Genomic DNA, 17,449 nt, shown 5'->3' with positions numbered 1-17,449 from the left:
TTTTCGTTTTTATCTTTGATATCCACATGTGTTTATAAATCAATAATTTATGTACGACTAGGAAACTTGGTGATAACTGTACGAAAAGAAAAAACCACCTGTTTCTTTATCGTTTCACATTAAGCTTCGCAGTATTGCTTGACTTTTCGATGAATAAATCAGATTATAAGTTAAGACTCAGTTTCCAAGTTACCCTGCAAGAAACTTTGATCTGGTAGTTAATGTGAGTTCAAACAAGTTCATTGTAAAACAAATCTACTAGATAAAACCGCGTAGGATAAACGGCTTAGAAAGTTTTATTGGAAGTATTAGATGATATCTTAAAGAATTAGTCAAATAATGAAGTTTTTGAATATGCTTAACTCTATTATACGAGGGAGCGCGTATAATATAACGACCACTCATTATCTAAATCATAATTTCGTTTTACTCATATGAAATTCACTCGGAAACGCCCGTAGCTTTGTCCAAGCACAAATATAGTTTAGAGAAGTTGGTGGTTGTTGAAGTTTCTGTTTATTATGGACGCGAAAAACGATTATACAGCTGCAAGGGACGTCGACACCCTTAGGGACCGAAAGTTTCTTTATGAAACACTGTATTACCTACCAAATTGGAATAAACAGCAAAAATATCAGATCCAGATTAACTTTAATGAACCATTAAACCAGCACTAAGCTGTAGACGATGTAAATCAGTGTGAAGGTCGATAACAGCCAGGCAGTGTAAACGAACGGTGAAAAATCATGACGCGCATGCGTTGTGCTACGAAAAATGACAGTTGTAAATATAGGTTATGGTATTTAATATGAAATAAGTATTTAAATGAACTTTTCGACAAATAAATATTTTTAAAATAGTGAATCAATTAAAAAAATGTCGTACTTCATTTAAAATACGAGGATGGTCCCAAAAGTATCTCTCTAGCGACTACCGGTCGTGGCTCCATCTATATTTATTCTAAAAAAATTCGATTACGTAGCACAACGCATGGGCGTCGTGCTTTTTTATTTAACAGTGTAAAATAGTCAATTTTATGTATTCTCTTCCACTGCATTTTATCTTGAGGAAATTACATATTTAACCAAAGCAAATAAAGGGCTGAGATCTGCATTATTATGATTAATATAATTGACTGAGTAATGCGATGAATACGTTAGTAGAATTAATAGAAACCCATTGAAATTTTTCACCCTTTCCGAGTAAGATCCTTTTCGGTGTTGTCGTAAGCCGAGAAACGATGTGGAGCTTAACAAAGATTATACACAGCTCTAAAATCGACAACGCAAAATATTTCGGAATGAGAAAAACGATTCTGGAAACTGGTGACTAATTTGTAGACAAATAGTAGATTCAAATTACCGGTGATTATACTGAATTTGGTAAATGTGATAAATAATTTCATATTTTTTATCAAATTTACCGGTTAGTTTATAAAATCTTCAAATTTACAAAACTCCGATTGCGAAACTGCTTGGCACGTGACAACCACGTGATTTCAGAAGTACCCTCTCTTAAAAAATTAAACACGTTTTAATGATAATAATTTCCCGTTTTGGGAATAACTATTCTAATATTTTTTGCTGTTATATGTATATAATTAATTGTATCGTCTGCTCTTAAAAACAGTACGCCACTGGCCAGAGTTGGCTGGACTCTTCCACAATCGAGACCATCGGCTCCCGTTGACAGTGACGGATGACAGATGTGAAATTATCCTATTAGTTTAATGTTCAACTGTGTAAATGATAATTCATTACTTTCCTATTATTATTTTATTGATATCGTTAGCAAAATTAGATGAAACGAAATATTTTCGAGTGGTAAACTCCCTACATCCATTTGGCGAGTGGAAGCGCGAGAAAAACGATTTTAAGCACGATTCGATTCTTTCGCTGATAAGGTTGTACTTTGACCGATATTCAAGTGAGCTACAATTTCTTTTTAATGCGTTAACTTTAGAGATCAGGAAAGCTTTTATTACGTACTATCTCTCAAAACTTCTAAAAGAAATATTAATTATGCTCCAATATTTTATACGATCAATTTCCATTGCTGTGTTTATGGAAGTCAGTGAAATGAGTAAATATTGTTTAAAATATATTCCTTGTTATAATATCCAATATCATTTTGTTAGTACGCCTCTGTTAAATCATTCAATATATAAATAATGAAGAAACGTTTATTTTCAGTTATAATATAAGTTACGACAAACATTTAATTTTGCGCCCGAATAATTATTACGTTACATCATTATATTTTTCTACGATATCTATTAAAATTATAATTGAATTTTTGTTTGTTTATATCGTTTTACTTTTCTGATATAATGTATATATAAATGTCGTAAAAATGTGTCATAATTTTTATATGGGTAAATTAACACGATGTCGTAATATTTATAGGTTAGGTTTTTAAATACAGTTTAGACTTTCCTACAAAAAAAAGGCAGCGAACCGCTTTGTTCGTTGCTAGGCAACGTGTCCATTATGTACTTGCTCAGTGGCGTATCATCAAACAGTTAGATTATGTAAATAAGGAATAAAAGATAATTTTTTGATAACTCACCATTCAGCCACTGATCTCTAGTTTGTTGTATACAAGGTGGTGTAAATAAAATATTCATCGCGATTTTTTTGTTTTACACCTGTAACAAGATGAATTTTATTAGTTATGAGTAATGTTTTGGTAATAAACGTAGTAAAATTTATACAGAAAATTTATTATTGAGGAAATTATTAGGCAGGAAATGGAGGGAAAGTGAAAATTTGAGGAAAAAAAATGATGCTCTTAGTACTAAGTTAAATTTTGAAATTATATTTTTTTTGGGCCTAAGAAATTCAACTCCCCATTCATTAATTTCCTCGAAATCCGTCTCAATTTTCAGAGAAACTTAATGACGAAAAGTGAAAAGTGAAACAGTGGAAAATCGACTTTAATTAATATAAAAAAAAATTCCATTATTAATAAAGTAGGTTCAACAAACGACTAAAAGAGGATTTTGAACTTGACTAATCCTGGATCGCGTTTATTCAACTACCCTTCATTAATCTGAAGGATTTCAGTGAAATCTTTCTAGTTCTATTAATGATCGGACCTTTATCAAATCTCAATTTGAATTATGATATCTGAACAAGGGCGTCGTTGAAAATTTTTTCGACGGTTAACAGTAGCCGATAAAGTTTTTTTTAAACGGCTTTTCCAATCAGTAAGAAGGAAGATTTTTTCCATTCCAGATAAAATTTGATTCTATACTCAATTGGTTGTAAGTTAGTACCATACAGAACCAATTTTTTATTGTTGGATCATCAGGAACGTTCAATATGAGCCGAATCGGCGTGGCGTGGCGTGTCGCGAAGAAATTCGTTAATAAAATTCAAAGTACAAGTTTTTATGTTCAATACAGTATAAAATACTTCATAAATAGTCATTGTGAATGAATTATCGATACGTTAAAAGCGATTTTTTTTTCGTTTTCATTCAAAAGGACTCGTTGGAATTCAATGAAATTCTCGCTTTTTTTATTTCTTTGATAAACGAGAATGAATTTCAATTACGAGATTGTCGATAAGACATGCTATTACAAGTATAAATAATTTGTGAACCGAAACGTAGTTTCAACTTCCGCATGAAATATTCAAAAGAAAATTGGAGGCGACTAGAATTTTTTTGTTATTTAAATTATCGTGGAAATGGGGTTGTATTCTGTCATATTATACAGTAAAATCTCGAATAATTATTTACGTGGCTATGAAAAGGAAAACTACGTTTTAGGAATTAAGATTGTAAGGCTAAGGGACTGTTGTATAAGTAACTGACTATTTTCTTTAATATAATCGACATAAGTTTACATCAGTAGTGTACAAACGGTTAAAAAAGGTCGAGAAGAAGAAAAATATCGCACGAATTTTGTACTTAAAGACCGTAGATTTAGTAAACAGAATGACAACTGACAAGCCGTCAATCCTCAAATTAATCGTGAAGAAATTTCGATACAAAAACTCGAAATAAAGAAATTACCGACTCCACAACAGTAAATATTATGAATTCGGACGTTCTGGTGTGTGGTAATTGTGAAAATAATGAAAATATATGATTGAATTTTGCATATCCAGAAATAACGTTGTTAGATTGTTCTATAGAGATAGAAAGGAAGGTTCCTTAATGCTGATCAAAAGTTCTATATCAATGTTTTTGATCGTTATAACATTGTAGACGTAATTTGGGTACATTATAATGATAATAATCTTCAAATAGTACATGGAAACTTGTTTATAACATCTCTGTGTATATGTCGAGGAATATCCTGCTTTTTTTTTCATTACAGATAAGTTTTTATATTAAAAATATAATAAAAGGGCCCGAGGTGTTTAATCATCGCGAATAATGGGCTAAGAAACGATATGAAAAAATATTTTATTCGCGAAGTAGCTAGTTTATGACAAAATCTTCATGCTTAATGAAATATTTTTTTATATAAGAATGTATTGTCTCTAGAGAAAGTATTTTTCCCAAAACTGTCTATATTTTAACGAATTTAATCCCTATAACAAAATAAAATCCACTTGAATGGTATTATTAAAACGAGGATGGCTGATTTTTCAAAAAAAAATTATTGATTGGATAGTTCGAGATCTCCTAGACAGGACTAAAAATGAAAAAATAAAAATTGGAATCAAGTATTTTTTATATCAGGATATATTGTAGATATGATCTCTATTCTGATTTTATTGAAAATGTATTTTCCTTCAATTCCATATGGGATAATAGTCCAGTCGTTTTATGTAGATTTAGTCAAGGATTTTCGAAAATTGAGATACCCAACTGTAAAGTCAAAAAAATCGATTTTTTAAAACTTTTTTTACAAATAACTCGTTTCCTATGGGTTTTACGCTATTTATGTTTATTATCAAAATTGTAGAGCATTAAATTCTCTACAACTTTTGTTTGAAAAATTTTTTCATACGGTGAATCGTTTCTGAGATAGAGGGCGGTTAAAATTCCGTTTATAATCAACTGGTAGTCCCGATCAAAATAACGTCTTAAAAAGTTAATAAATTATTGCAGATATCCAGCTATAAAGTCGTTTAAACTTGTTCATTTGACATGTTAAAACTCCTCTCAAAACTCACGAATAATTCGATGTGAGCAACTTTGAAAATCGAGGGTCAAAAGTCAAAAAAATCGATTTATTTAACTTTTTTTACAAATAACTCGTTTCCTATGGGTTTTACGCTATTTATGTTTATTATCAAAATTGTAGATCATCAAAATCACTACAACTTTTATTTGAAAATTTTTTTCATACGGTGAATCGTTTCTGAGATAGAGGGCGGTTAAAATTCCGTTTCAAATCAACTGATGGTCCCGATCAAAATAACGTCTTATAAAGTTAATAAATTATTGCAGATACCCAGCTATAAAGTCGTTTAAACTTGTTCATTTGACATGTTAAAACTCCTCTCAAAACTCACGAATAATTCGATGTGAGCAACTTTGAAAATCGAGGGTCAAAAGTCGAAAAAATCGATTTATTTAACTTTTTTTACAAATAACTCGTTTCCTATGGGTTTTACGCTATTTATGCTTTGTATCAATATTGTAGAGCATTAAATTCTCTACAACTTTTGTTTGAAAAATTTTTTCATACGGTGAATCGTTTCTGAGATAGAGGGCGGTTAAAATTCCGTTTATAATCAACTGGTAGTCCCGATCAAAATAACGTCTTATAAAGTTTATAAATTATTGCAGATACCCCGCTATAAAGTCGTTTAAACTTGTTCATTTGACATGTTAAAACTCCTCTCAAAACTCACGAATAATTCGATGTGAGCAACTTTGAAAATCGAGGGTCAAAAGTCAAAAAAATCAATTTATTTAACTTTTTTTACAAATAACTCGTTTCCTATGGGTTTTACGCTATTTATGTTTATTATCAAAATTGTAGATCATCAAAATCACTACAACTTTTATTTGAAAAATTTTTTCATACGGTGAATCGTTCCTGAGATAGAGGGCGGTTAAAATTCCGTTTATAATCAACTGGTAGTCCCGATCAAAATAACGTCTTATAAAGTTAATAAATTATTGCAGATACCCAGCTATAAAGTCGTTTAAACTTGTTCATTTGACATGTTAAAACTCCTCTCAAAACTCACGAATAATTCGATATGAGCAACTTTGAAAATCGAGGGTCAAAAGTCAAAAAAATCAATTTATTTAACTTTTTTTACAAATAACTCGTTTCCTATGGGTTTTACGCTATTTATGTTTATTATCAAAATTGTAGATCATCAAAATCACTACAACTTTTATTTGAAAAATTTTTTCATGCGGTGAATCGTTTCTGAGATAGAGGGCGGTTAAAATTCCGTTTCAAATCAACTGATAGTCCCGATCAAAATAACGTCTTATAAAGTTAATAAATTATTGCAGATACCCAGCTATAAAGTCGTTTAAACTTGTTCATTTGACATGTTAAAACTCCTCTCAAAACTCACGAATAATTCGATGTAGCAACTTTAAAAATCGAGGGTCAAAAGTCAAAAAAATCAATTTATTTAACTTTTTTTACAAATAACTCGTTTCCTATGGGTTTTACGCTATTTATGTTTATTATCAAAATTGTAGATCATCAAAATTACTACAACTTTTATTTGAAAAATTTTTTCATGCGGTGAATCGTTTCTGAGATAGAGGGCGGTTAAAATTCCGTTTCAAATCAACTGATAGTCCCGATCAAAATAACGTCTTATAAAGTTAATAAATTATTGCAGATACCCAGCTATAAAGTCGTTTAAACTTGTTCATTTGACATGTTAAAACTCCTCTCAAAACTCACGAATAATTCGATGTAGCAACTTTAAAAATCGAGGGTCAAAAGTCAAAAAAATCAATTTATTTAACTTTTTTTACAAATAACTCGTTTCCTATGGGTTTTACGCTATTTATGTTTATTATCAAAATTGTAGATCATCAAAATCACTACAACTTTTATTTGAAAAATTTTTTCATGCGGTGAATCGTTTCTGAGATAGAGGGCGGTTAAAATTCCGTTTCAAATCAACTGATAGTCCCGATCAAAATAACGTCTTATAAAGTTAATAAATTATTGCAGATACCCAGCTATAAAGTCGTTTAAACTTGTTCATTTGACATGTTAAAACTCCTCTCAAAACTCACGAATAATTCGATGTAGCAACTTTAAAAATCGAGGGTCAAAAGTCAAAAAAATCAATTTATTTAACTTTTTTTACAAATAACTCGTTTCCTATGGGTTTTACGCTATTTATGTTTATTATCAAAATTGTAGATCATCAAAATTACTACAACTTTTATTTGAAAAATTTTTTCATGCGGTGAATCGTTTCTGAGATAGAGGGCGGTTAAAATTCCGTTTCAAATCAACTGATAGTCCCGATCAAAATAACGTCTTATAAAGTTAATAAATTATTGCAGATACCCAGCTATAAAGTCGTTTAAACTTGTTCATTTGACATGTTAAAACTCCTCTCAAAACTCACGAATAATTCGATGTAGCAACTTTAAAAATCGAGGGTCAAAAGTCAAAAAAATCAATTTATTTAACTTTTTTTACAAATAACTCGTTTCCTATGGGTTTTACGCTATTTATGTTTATTATCAAAATTGTAGATCATCAAAATCACTACAACTTTTATTTGAAAAATTTTTTCATGCGGTGAATCGTTTCTGAGATAGAGGGCGGTTAAAATTCCGTTTATAATCAACTGGTAGTCCCGATCAAAATAACGTCTTATAAAGTTAATAAATTATTGCAGATACCCAGCTATAAAGTCGTTTAAACTTGTTCATTTGACATATTAAAACTCCTCTCAAAACTCACGAATAATTAGATGTGAGCAACTTTAAAAATCGAGGGTCAAAAGTCAAAAAAATCGATTTATTTAACTTTTTTTACAAATAACTCGTTTCCTATGGGTTTTACGCTATTTATGTTTATTATCAAAATTGTAGATCATCAAAATCACTACAACTTTTATTTGAAAAATTTTTTCATGCGGTGAATCGTTTCTGAGATAGAGGGCGGTTAAAATTCCGTTTCAAATCAACTGATAGTCCCGATCAAAATAACGTCTTATAAAGTTAATAAATTATTGCAGATACCCAGCTATAAAGTCGTTTAAACTTGTTCATTTGACATGTTAAAACTCCTCTCAAAACTCACGAATAATTCGATGTAGCAACTTTAAAAATCGAGGGTCAAAAGTCAAAAAAATCAATTTATTTAACTTTTTTTACAAATAACTCGTTTCCTATGGGTTTTACGCTATTTATGTTTATTATCAAAATTGTAGATCATCAAAATTACTACAACTTTTATTTGAAAAATTTTTTCATGCGGTGAATCGTTTCTGAGATAGAGGGCGGTTAAAATTCCGTTTCAAATCAACTGATAGTCCCGATCAAAATAACGTCTTATAAAGTTAATAAATTATTGCAGATACCCAGCTATAAAGTCGTTTAAACTTGTTCATTTGACATGTTAAAACTCCTCTCAAAACTCACGAATAATTCGATGTGAGCAACTTTAAAAATCGAGGGTCAAAATCGATTTTTCGCACTTTTATTGCAAATAACTCGTTTCCTATGGGTTTTACGTTATTTATAATTATTATCAATATTGTAGAGCATTAAATTATCTACAATTTTTGTTTGAAAAATTTTTTCATACGACGACTCGTTTCTGAGATAGAGGGCTATAAATAGAAAGGTACGTAGGATATAAGTGCCCGAATGCCAGAAATAAATTCATTACTGAAAAAAATATTTAATTATAGTGTAATTATTAATAAAAAATGAAAATTATTTATAATTATATATTTAGTGATAATTTATAAACTGTATAAGAGATTAATTTGATCGGGACTACCAGTTGATTTTAAACGAGTTTTTAACGCCCTCTATCTCAGAAACGATTCACCGTATGAAAAAAATTTTCAAACAAAAGTTGTAGTGATTTTAATGATCTACAATTTTTATAATAAGTACAAATAGCGTAAAACCCATAGGAAACGAGTTATTTGTAAAAAAAGTTGAAAAAATCGATTTTGACTTTTGACCCTCGATTTTTATAGTTGTTTACGTCGAATTATATGTGAGTTTTGAGAGGAATTTTGGTATATCAAATGAACAAGTTTAAACGACTTTATAGCGGGGTATCTGCAATAATTTATAAACTTTATAAGACGTTATTTTGATCGGGACTACTATTTTGATTTGAAACGGAATTTTAACCGCCCTCTATCTCAGAAACGATTCACAGTACGAAAAAATTTTTTAAACAAAAGTTGTAGAGAATTTAATGATCTACAATTTTGATAATAAGCATAAATAGCGTAAAACCCATAGGAAACGAGTTATTTGTTAAATAAAATATTAAAAATCGATTTTTTGACTTTTGACCCTCGATTTTTATAGTTGCTCATATCGAATTATATGTGAGTTTTGAGAGGAGTTTTAGCATGTCAAATGAACAAGTTTTAACGACTTTATAGCTGGGTATATCGATTTTCCTAAATGCTCGACTAAATCTATCTAAAATGACTGGACTATAAAAACTTCGATATGTTTAACAAATCCATATGTATGCACATACAAATCCTATCGAATGAAACGATTCATTCGGAATCGGTGTTTTCTATTCAAAAAGGAAAACGGCTTTTACATACACTCGTAGAAATAATTCGATTAAGTCATAAACATTCACAATTTATAATAAAAAATTTTGTACAAATCTTTTTCCAAAATCTTGATGAAAGTATTTAATTCAATATTAACGAAAATTATTTTCACAGTTTTTTACACAGTTTTGGTGATGATGTACCCGACAACTAGTTGAAATAAACATATTACGAGGGTGGTTCAAAAATAAACCCGAATTTTATTTATCATATTATCAAATAACCATTTGCAATCAAATTTTAAATTTCTTTCGAATCTATGTCCTACAAATGCCTATTTCAGTAGGTCGAACAAATAATAGTCGCGTGGTAACAAATCAGTTATATAAGGAGGCTGTTTTTAACCCAATTCGTCGAACGTTTCTACGGAAAATATTTCTTTTCGGTTTAAATTTGATAAAATACCCGAAGGATTAATTAGATTTTGTTTTTTTTAAATAGTTAATCCTTTCTAGATGCAGTATTCTAAGTAACAATGGACGTAGAGCGAACTAACTGTCGTTTCTAATTTCAAATTAAATCTTTAGAGACTTAGAGAACTTAACAAGAACAAAAAGATCTGCTTTACCCTTCGGCCCTTTCGCCAGCGACGTCCTTTCATTAGAAACTCGGTTTCTAACAAAGAGTTTATCAGAAAACATTCATTCGAGACTTGGGTGAGATTTTGGATGTTGGGAAATAAAAGAAATAATCAATTTTATTGTGGAAATTTAATTAGAAGGTTAAAATAAAAGTTATACAGGTTGGAAAATTAGAAAATATCCCCGAATAAACCAACTGAGTCATCGAAAAAACAGTTATGTCGAAGATACGGCCCGCGGGCCGCTTCTGGCCCGTATTATAAGGCCCGCGATCGCAATGTGTCGCAGAAAAATCAAAAATTTGCCATAAATCAAAAACGCCTTTAAATTTTTTTCCCAAATTTCGTGACCAATTAGCTCCTTAATAAAATAATATTTTGAAATAAATAAACTTTGAAAAAATTTAACCAGCGGCGCTCTATCATGTTTGTCTTTTTTATCCCCCTATTTTCGACGCCACTGGAGTAAATTATTTTTCTAATTTTATTTTAAATTGCCTTATTATTTATAATAACTTTTTATGAAGCTAAAATAAACTGTGTTGTAGAAATTTGTCTCCAAACGAAATACTAAAGTTAATTAAATACAACTCGATATTTCTAAATTATAATCTAGTAGGCGTGTGTCATATTTTTGACGTTTGTGACGTTTTGTGTATTTGACACTATCCTGGTAGATTAAATCGTGGAATTTTAAATGAGTTTTTACGTTAATTTTGCTGTTATAAAATGAATTTTTTTATTTGAACAATTAATCGATATGTCGAAAGATTTACGGGGTAGCTCTAAAAAATTTTTAGTTAATTTATACCAACAAAAATTTCGCAATCGACGAAATCGAACCCAGAGATTTTCGGGTCCGTACGGAATTTACAAAATTGTCGGGTTGGACCCAATTGTTCGCCTTCAAGATCACCAGACTTAAATCCTATCGATTTTTTTATACGATTTCCTTACTGTATGAAACGATCACAAGATCTAATAACTAGAATTCGATCTGGTGAAGAAATTATTTAATCCCATCGAGATTTATTCACGTAGACACTTTTTTCAATGAAATTAAGTTTAAACACCCTGTATATGTGAGGGTAACGTTCGCGTGGGATTAAGTATGAAACGGTTTTTAATAGAAACTTAACTCAAATGAAAATTATAATCGAATTTAAATTACAACACTTCTGAACGTATAAATATTTTTTTAACTTACTGAATGTATTTGAACCACGTGTATATGACGAAGCATCACGATATTGATTCTTATCAAGACTAAATATCTCCAACTATTTCATCGCTACTAACTTTATATCAATTTTTATTATCGATAATTTTCTATATAATATACGCTTAGTTCGAAATTTCGTCTTCAAATTTGAAACATTTCCGTGTTGTGTAGTTATTAATATTTTTCAAGTAACTACCGCCATCTCTAGATCAGACAAGGTACTTATTTTTTGCGAGATCAGAGTCGGGGACAAGTTTTTTAGCGAACAGACTGCGGTAGACAAACCGGTTTTGTTAAAGATGATTTATTGAATTCTAAATGTTTAAAAGAAACTCGATGTTGAATTTAAATTGAATATACATAATAATTAAACGGTTTCTTGTGATTTTTATATTATTAATACTATATGGTGGCTGCTTATGACGTCATATCAAAATAACGTAACGAATAATTCGATGACAGGTTTGTATCTGTCAATAATGAAACAAGATGGAATCCCATTCGGGATGAATTTACTGTTCTGTGCTAACAATAACGATTTGTATGATAATTTAGTGAAAATTATCATATTTAATGAATTGTGTGTGGATTTGGCCACGTTCCAAAGAACATCATTCAATTTCGGGGGATATACCGTGTAACCGTGTTCGGGTTTGTTTCTTCGCTTTAATATGCAATTAATAATTTTCTCAAACTTTAATGGAGTTAACTTTAGCGAAACAAAATATTTCCTCTTTTCGAAAGATTTCCCTAAATTAATTATTCTCAAAAGAGAAATAGCTTATAATTCGGAAGGTCCACAAAAGATATAATTCGGTGTTTGTCTAGGATGATAAATTTACAGTTCTATGATAATTTGATGTCTAATATCCATTAGGAACGAAAATTTTCTTAATTATTTTAATAGATACCAAAAGATGAAATATTTTATTCGGGAAACAGTTGACGTATTTTAAACACTTCCTTGTTAGACAATTGTTCTCAAAAGTTAGGTTTTTAATCCTAGTCCAAAGAGGAATAAGCAAATGCATGAAAATATCTATACAGGATGTCCCACGACTAGTTAAATCGAACTGTATACGGCAAAATACTTATAGAAAAATCATGAAAATTTCTACGTTTGGGTTTTCGGATACGATCTTTTTAACTAAAATATTTTCAAAGATGGCCGACTTCCGGTTCTACCGGAAGTGGACCGTAACTGTGTTATTTTAAATAGAACACCTTGTATATTAATACATTTTTGAAATCTACGTAAAATTTTAGTTTACTTTTGTCTAAAAACTTTTTTCGAAAAATGCATACTTTTTGAGTTATTAATTTTTTTGTAGAAAAATTTGACCCCTATAAATTATTTTTTTATGATGTTACCCTTAAATATATGAAAATGTTTTCTATTCGGTTGCTTTTAGCAAGGTTAGACGTATTTGAATCTATTTTGAAAAATTTTTTATTTTATACGGGGTGTGTATAAAAAGTGTTCAAAATTTAACTTCACAAATATCAAATTTCTTTTGATTTTTTCAAATAGAACCACCCGGTTTTTTCTATTTTAATGCATTCAAGGGTAAGATATGAGGCAAATATTCCACCTCTGAATGAATTAAAATGGAAAAAGTCGGGTGGTTCTGTTTAAAAATATGAACGAAATTTGATATTTTGGAAGTTGAACTTTGAACACTTTTTATACAAACCCTGTATAAAATGAAACATTTTTCAATATAGATTCAAATATGTCTGACCTTGTTAAAAGCAACATAATAGAAACCATTTTTATATCTTTAAGGGTAACATCATAAAAAAATAATTTATAGGGGTGAAATTTTTCTACAAAAAAATTAATAACTCAAAAAGTATGCATTTTTCGAAAAAAGTTTCTAGACAGAAGTATACTAAAATTTGACGTAGATTTCAAAAATGTATTAATATACAGGGTGTTCTATTCAAAATAACAAAGTGACAGTCGATTTCCGGTAGAACCGGAAGTCGGCCATCTTTGAAAATTTTTAGTTAAAAAGATCGTATCCGAAAACCCAAACGTAGAAATATTCATGATTTTTCTACAAGTATTTTGCCGTATACAGTTAGTTTTAACTCGTTTGAAAAAATTTAATATTTATGAAGTTAAACTTTGAACATTTCTTATACACACCCCGTATAAAATAAAAAAAATTTCAAGGTAGATTCAAATACGTCTGACTTTGCTTAAAGCAACCGAATAGAAAACATTTTCATATCTTTAAGGGTAACATCATAAAAAAATAATTTATAGGGGTGAAATTTTTCTACAAAAAAATTAATAACTAAAAAAGTATGCATTTTTCGAAAAAAGTTTTTAGACAAAAGTATACTAAAATTTTACGTAGATTTCAAAAATGTATTAATATACAGGGTGTTCTATTTAAACTAACAAAGTTACAGTCCACTTCCGGTATAACCGGAAGTCGGCCATCTTTGAAAATATTTTAGTTAAAAAGATCGTATCCGAAAACCTTAACGTATGAATTTTCAAAATTTTTCTATAAATATTTTGCCATATACAGATAGTTTTAAGTCGTCGTGGGATACCCTTTATAGTCCAGTGAATAACGGTAAAAATTTGATATTACCTCAAAAACCATGATTAGTGTGAAATTTTGAACTTATTTACCCTTCATTTCAAAATCTACCCTATTTCAATACGTGCAAATTATTATAAGGGATGAAAATTTTCGAAATTCGATAAAATAAATGTTAAAGCATGTAGAAAGTTAAAAAACAGTTGTAGGATTAAAATAAATATCGCGTGATGTTTTAGGATACTATTTATGTTTTTCAACCCTTAATCATTGTATTTCAACCCTAATTATATCCTTGTTTATGTAGAAAGTCTCTTTATACCAAAGCAGATGTTGCCAGTACCATACTGGGTTTTTTCACCACGTGTATACACACGTACATTCTAAATTTTTCAAAAAAATTTATAATTTATAAACTAAAAAGGTTTGGAATGCACTGAATCCTTTATTTTTAAAAAAGAAATGTTTTCTAAAATCATACCAGGTAAACTGTACTATGAAATGTTATATCTCGGTTAATACTGAAGATAAGAAAAAAATGAAAACAACAATGTTTTCATAAAAAATAAACCCAACTTTTTGTTCTTTAGAAGTTTTAACGTATCTCTTATATTTTTTGAGTTATTTTCAATGGAAGATGATTTTTTTAAAAACTTAAAAAATGCTTTTTCAATTATAACCATTAATTTTTTCTATAATCAAGTTTTTTAAATCATTTAAACTTCTTGATCCTATTTTAAATATTCAATTAAAGTGATTTACAAATTTTTAACATTTTATTTCGATTAGGGCGGCAATATCAAGGGTAGAAACTAAAATTTTTTAACGAAATGCAATAGTTTCAATCTTATTATCGTCATAACTTCCTTATTTTACGTATTAGAAAGTCTTATAAAGTCTCATTCGCATGGTTTTTTGAAGATCTTTGAAAACTATTTGATACATTTTTTCGTTAAATTGACCGTTTTCCCCTTATTCGATTTTCAATTTTTCAAAATCTTCGATTCGCTAAATAATTCCACCTTCGGTTTGTTTTACGTATATAACAAAAAAAAAACATATTTTTTTCAAACTACATTTGACCTCCCCACGATAAAATCTATTTATTTGTGAAAATCGACGTTTTTTTTGTACCAAAAAACGGAAATTTCCATCACGAATAAGTTGTCAGATAAAAATCGTTATTCACTGGACTATAACGATACGTTATATATAGGAACCGTTGATGATTCAAACAAGAAATTTCTTTATATACTTTGTCTTCGTTTCGAACGTAGAATTCGATGCAAAAATTTCATTGGAAGCGGCGTTTGAATAAAATCAACTAAGCGAGAAATATGAAAATACGACTTTAACTCAAAGTAAATACAAAATTGAAATTCTCATATTCAAATTTCCTAAAATTAAAATTAATCGCGATAAAAAAGAGACTAGAATATATCAAAAGCTAGTTTCCACTTAACAATTCATTATACGAGGGGTGTAAATTCGATTAGAAGTAACCCTTTCTGATTATAACCTATAAATCTCTTTGGCGAGTTCAAGGATATTATTTAAGCGGTTCACTATTGATTTGCGCACGTTTTGAATAGAATCCTCCCCGTAAACCTCCGAAGAATCTCAGGTGGACAAGCGGGCGAAATGCGAAAGGTTTTAACGCCGTAATTTTGGTACAACCCTCGTATTTGATTGTACATAACTGCTGTTATTGTGAATTCAGCTCTCGTGACACGAATGGAATGATTTAAATTCATAGTAAATATTTATATTATTTAGAAATAATCTAGAAAGGACAATGTATGACCTCGAATTGAGGGTATTTTTTTTTAAACATCCTGTAGATAAAATTAGTCGGGGTTACGTAGAATCGTGAGATCTGGCATCCCTGTCGTTAATTAGTTACTATAAAAAATACGTTTTTAGTTCTATCGATGTCTACTATGTTTATTTTTTTTCTCTGTTTGATAATGTGTAGTATACAGGATGTCCCACGACGAGTTAAAACTAACTGTATACGGCAAAATAATTATAGAAAAATCAGGAAAATTTCTACGTTTGGGTTTTCGGATACGATCTTTTTAACTAAAATATTTTCAAAGATGGCCGACTTCCGGTTCTACTGGAAGTTGATTGTAACTTTGTTATTTTAAATATAACACCCTGTATATTAATACATTTTTAAAATCTACGTCAAATTTTAGTATACTTTTGTCTGAAAACTTTTTTCGAAAAACGCATACTTTTTGAGTTATTAATTTTTTTGTAGAAAAATTTGACTCCTATAAATTATTTTTTTATGATGTTACCCTTAAAGATATGGAAAAGTTTTCTATTCGGTTGCTTTAAGCAAAGTCAGACGTATTTGAATCTACCTTGAAATTTTTTTTATTTTATACGGGGTGTGTATAAAAAGTGTTCAAAGTTTAACTTCGTAAATATCAAATTTTTTCAAATAGAACCACCCGGTTTTTTTTATTTTAATGCATTCAGGGGTAAAAAATATGACAAATTCATGTATACTTAACTATACCGTTATTATTTGAACAATTGTGTTGAAATTACCGCCTCAGAAATTCACTTGGTGTTAAATTAAAAAAAGAAAAAAATTATTCCACGCAGTATTAATCAAACAGAACGTATCACACATATTTTATGTTTTTACAGCTCTGGAATGTTAGTCTAGTCGTTTTTTTCTACTTATCTTTATTTGTTTTACATCTATTTATACCAAGTGCAACTAATTTTATAACCAGAGCCGCGTGATTAAAAATTTTCTATACATTATTCGTTCGTTGTCAAATCTCCTGCCAAATTTTAGAAATCAACAATTCGCTTATAGTCCAGGAGCTAATGACATTTTCGAATGATAATTTTTAACGGAAAACTCGGTGGATCTCCACAAATAAACGACCTCGAAGTACTGCAAACTTAAATTATTTAAAAAATCTTGAAAATACATTAAAAAAGAGCGAAATTTTGTTTACTGAGTATCTCGGGTTGTTTTGTATATCACATTCGAGAAACATCGATTTCCTGGAAATCGCCAATTTGTCGTGAAGAAACAAAAAGAACTTTGAAGGATCACCATGTAATTTCGTCGATTTTTCCATTAAAATTATTGGACAAAATCGATAAAAACCTTGAAATAATCATAAATTCTTCACTCGGGCATAGAAAACATACTTTAGCCCAATTTTAAGAAAGGAAAACTGGATTATTTGACTTTGAAGGATCACTACATAGTTTCGTAACCGCTGAAATTCATTTTTCCATTGAAATTATTGAAAAAAAGAGATAAAAACCGTGAAATAATCATAAATTCTTCACTCGTGCATAGAAAACATCCTTTAGCCCAATTTTAAAGAAG

The 17,449-nt window shown here is 29.6% G+C and overlaps 1 protein-coding gene across 2 annotated transcripts in view; it reads right to left on the bottom strand.

The window, feature by feature from the left end:
* Positions 1-17,449, bottom strand: part of LOC130448503 (octopamine receptor) — an 85,885-nt gene that overhangs the window by 26,870 nt on the left and 41,566 nt on the right. The window contains exons 1-2 of one of the 2 annotated variants that reach the window (XM_056785924.1): positions 11,510-11,558; positions 2,569-2,647 (exon numbers count right to left, since the gene is read on the bottom strand). The gene's annotated coding sequence lies outside the window, so the exon portion shown is untranslated. Of the gene's footprint in view, positions 1-2,568; positions 2,648-11,509; positions 11,559-17,449 lie in introns of those variants that run through there. The other variant, XM_056785925.1, reaches the window with a different exon arrangement.

Source organism: Diorhabda sublineata, chromosome 8, assembly GCF_026230105.1.
Source record: "Diorhabda sublineata isolate icDioSubl1.1 chromosome 8, icDioSubl1.1, whole genome shotgun sequence".
In the NCBI taxonomy this organism is placed as follows: domain Eukaryota; kingdom Metazoa; phylum Arthropoda; class Insecta; order Coleoptera; family Chrysomelidae; genus Diorhabda; species Diorhabda sublineata.
This window is presented reverse-complemented; position numbering and strand designations above follow the sequence as displayed.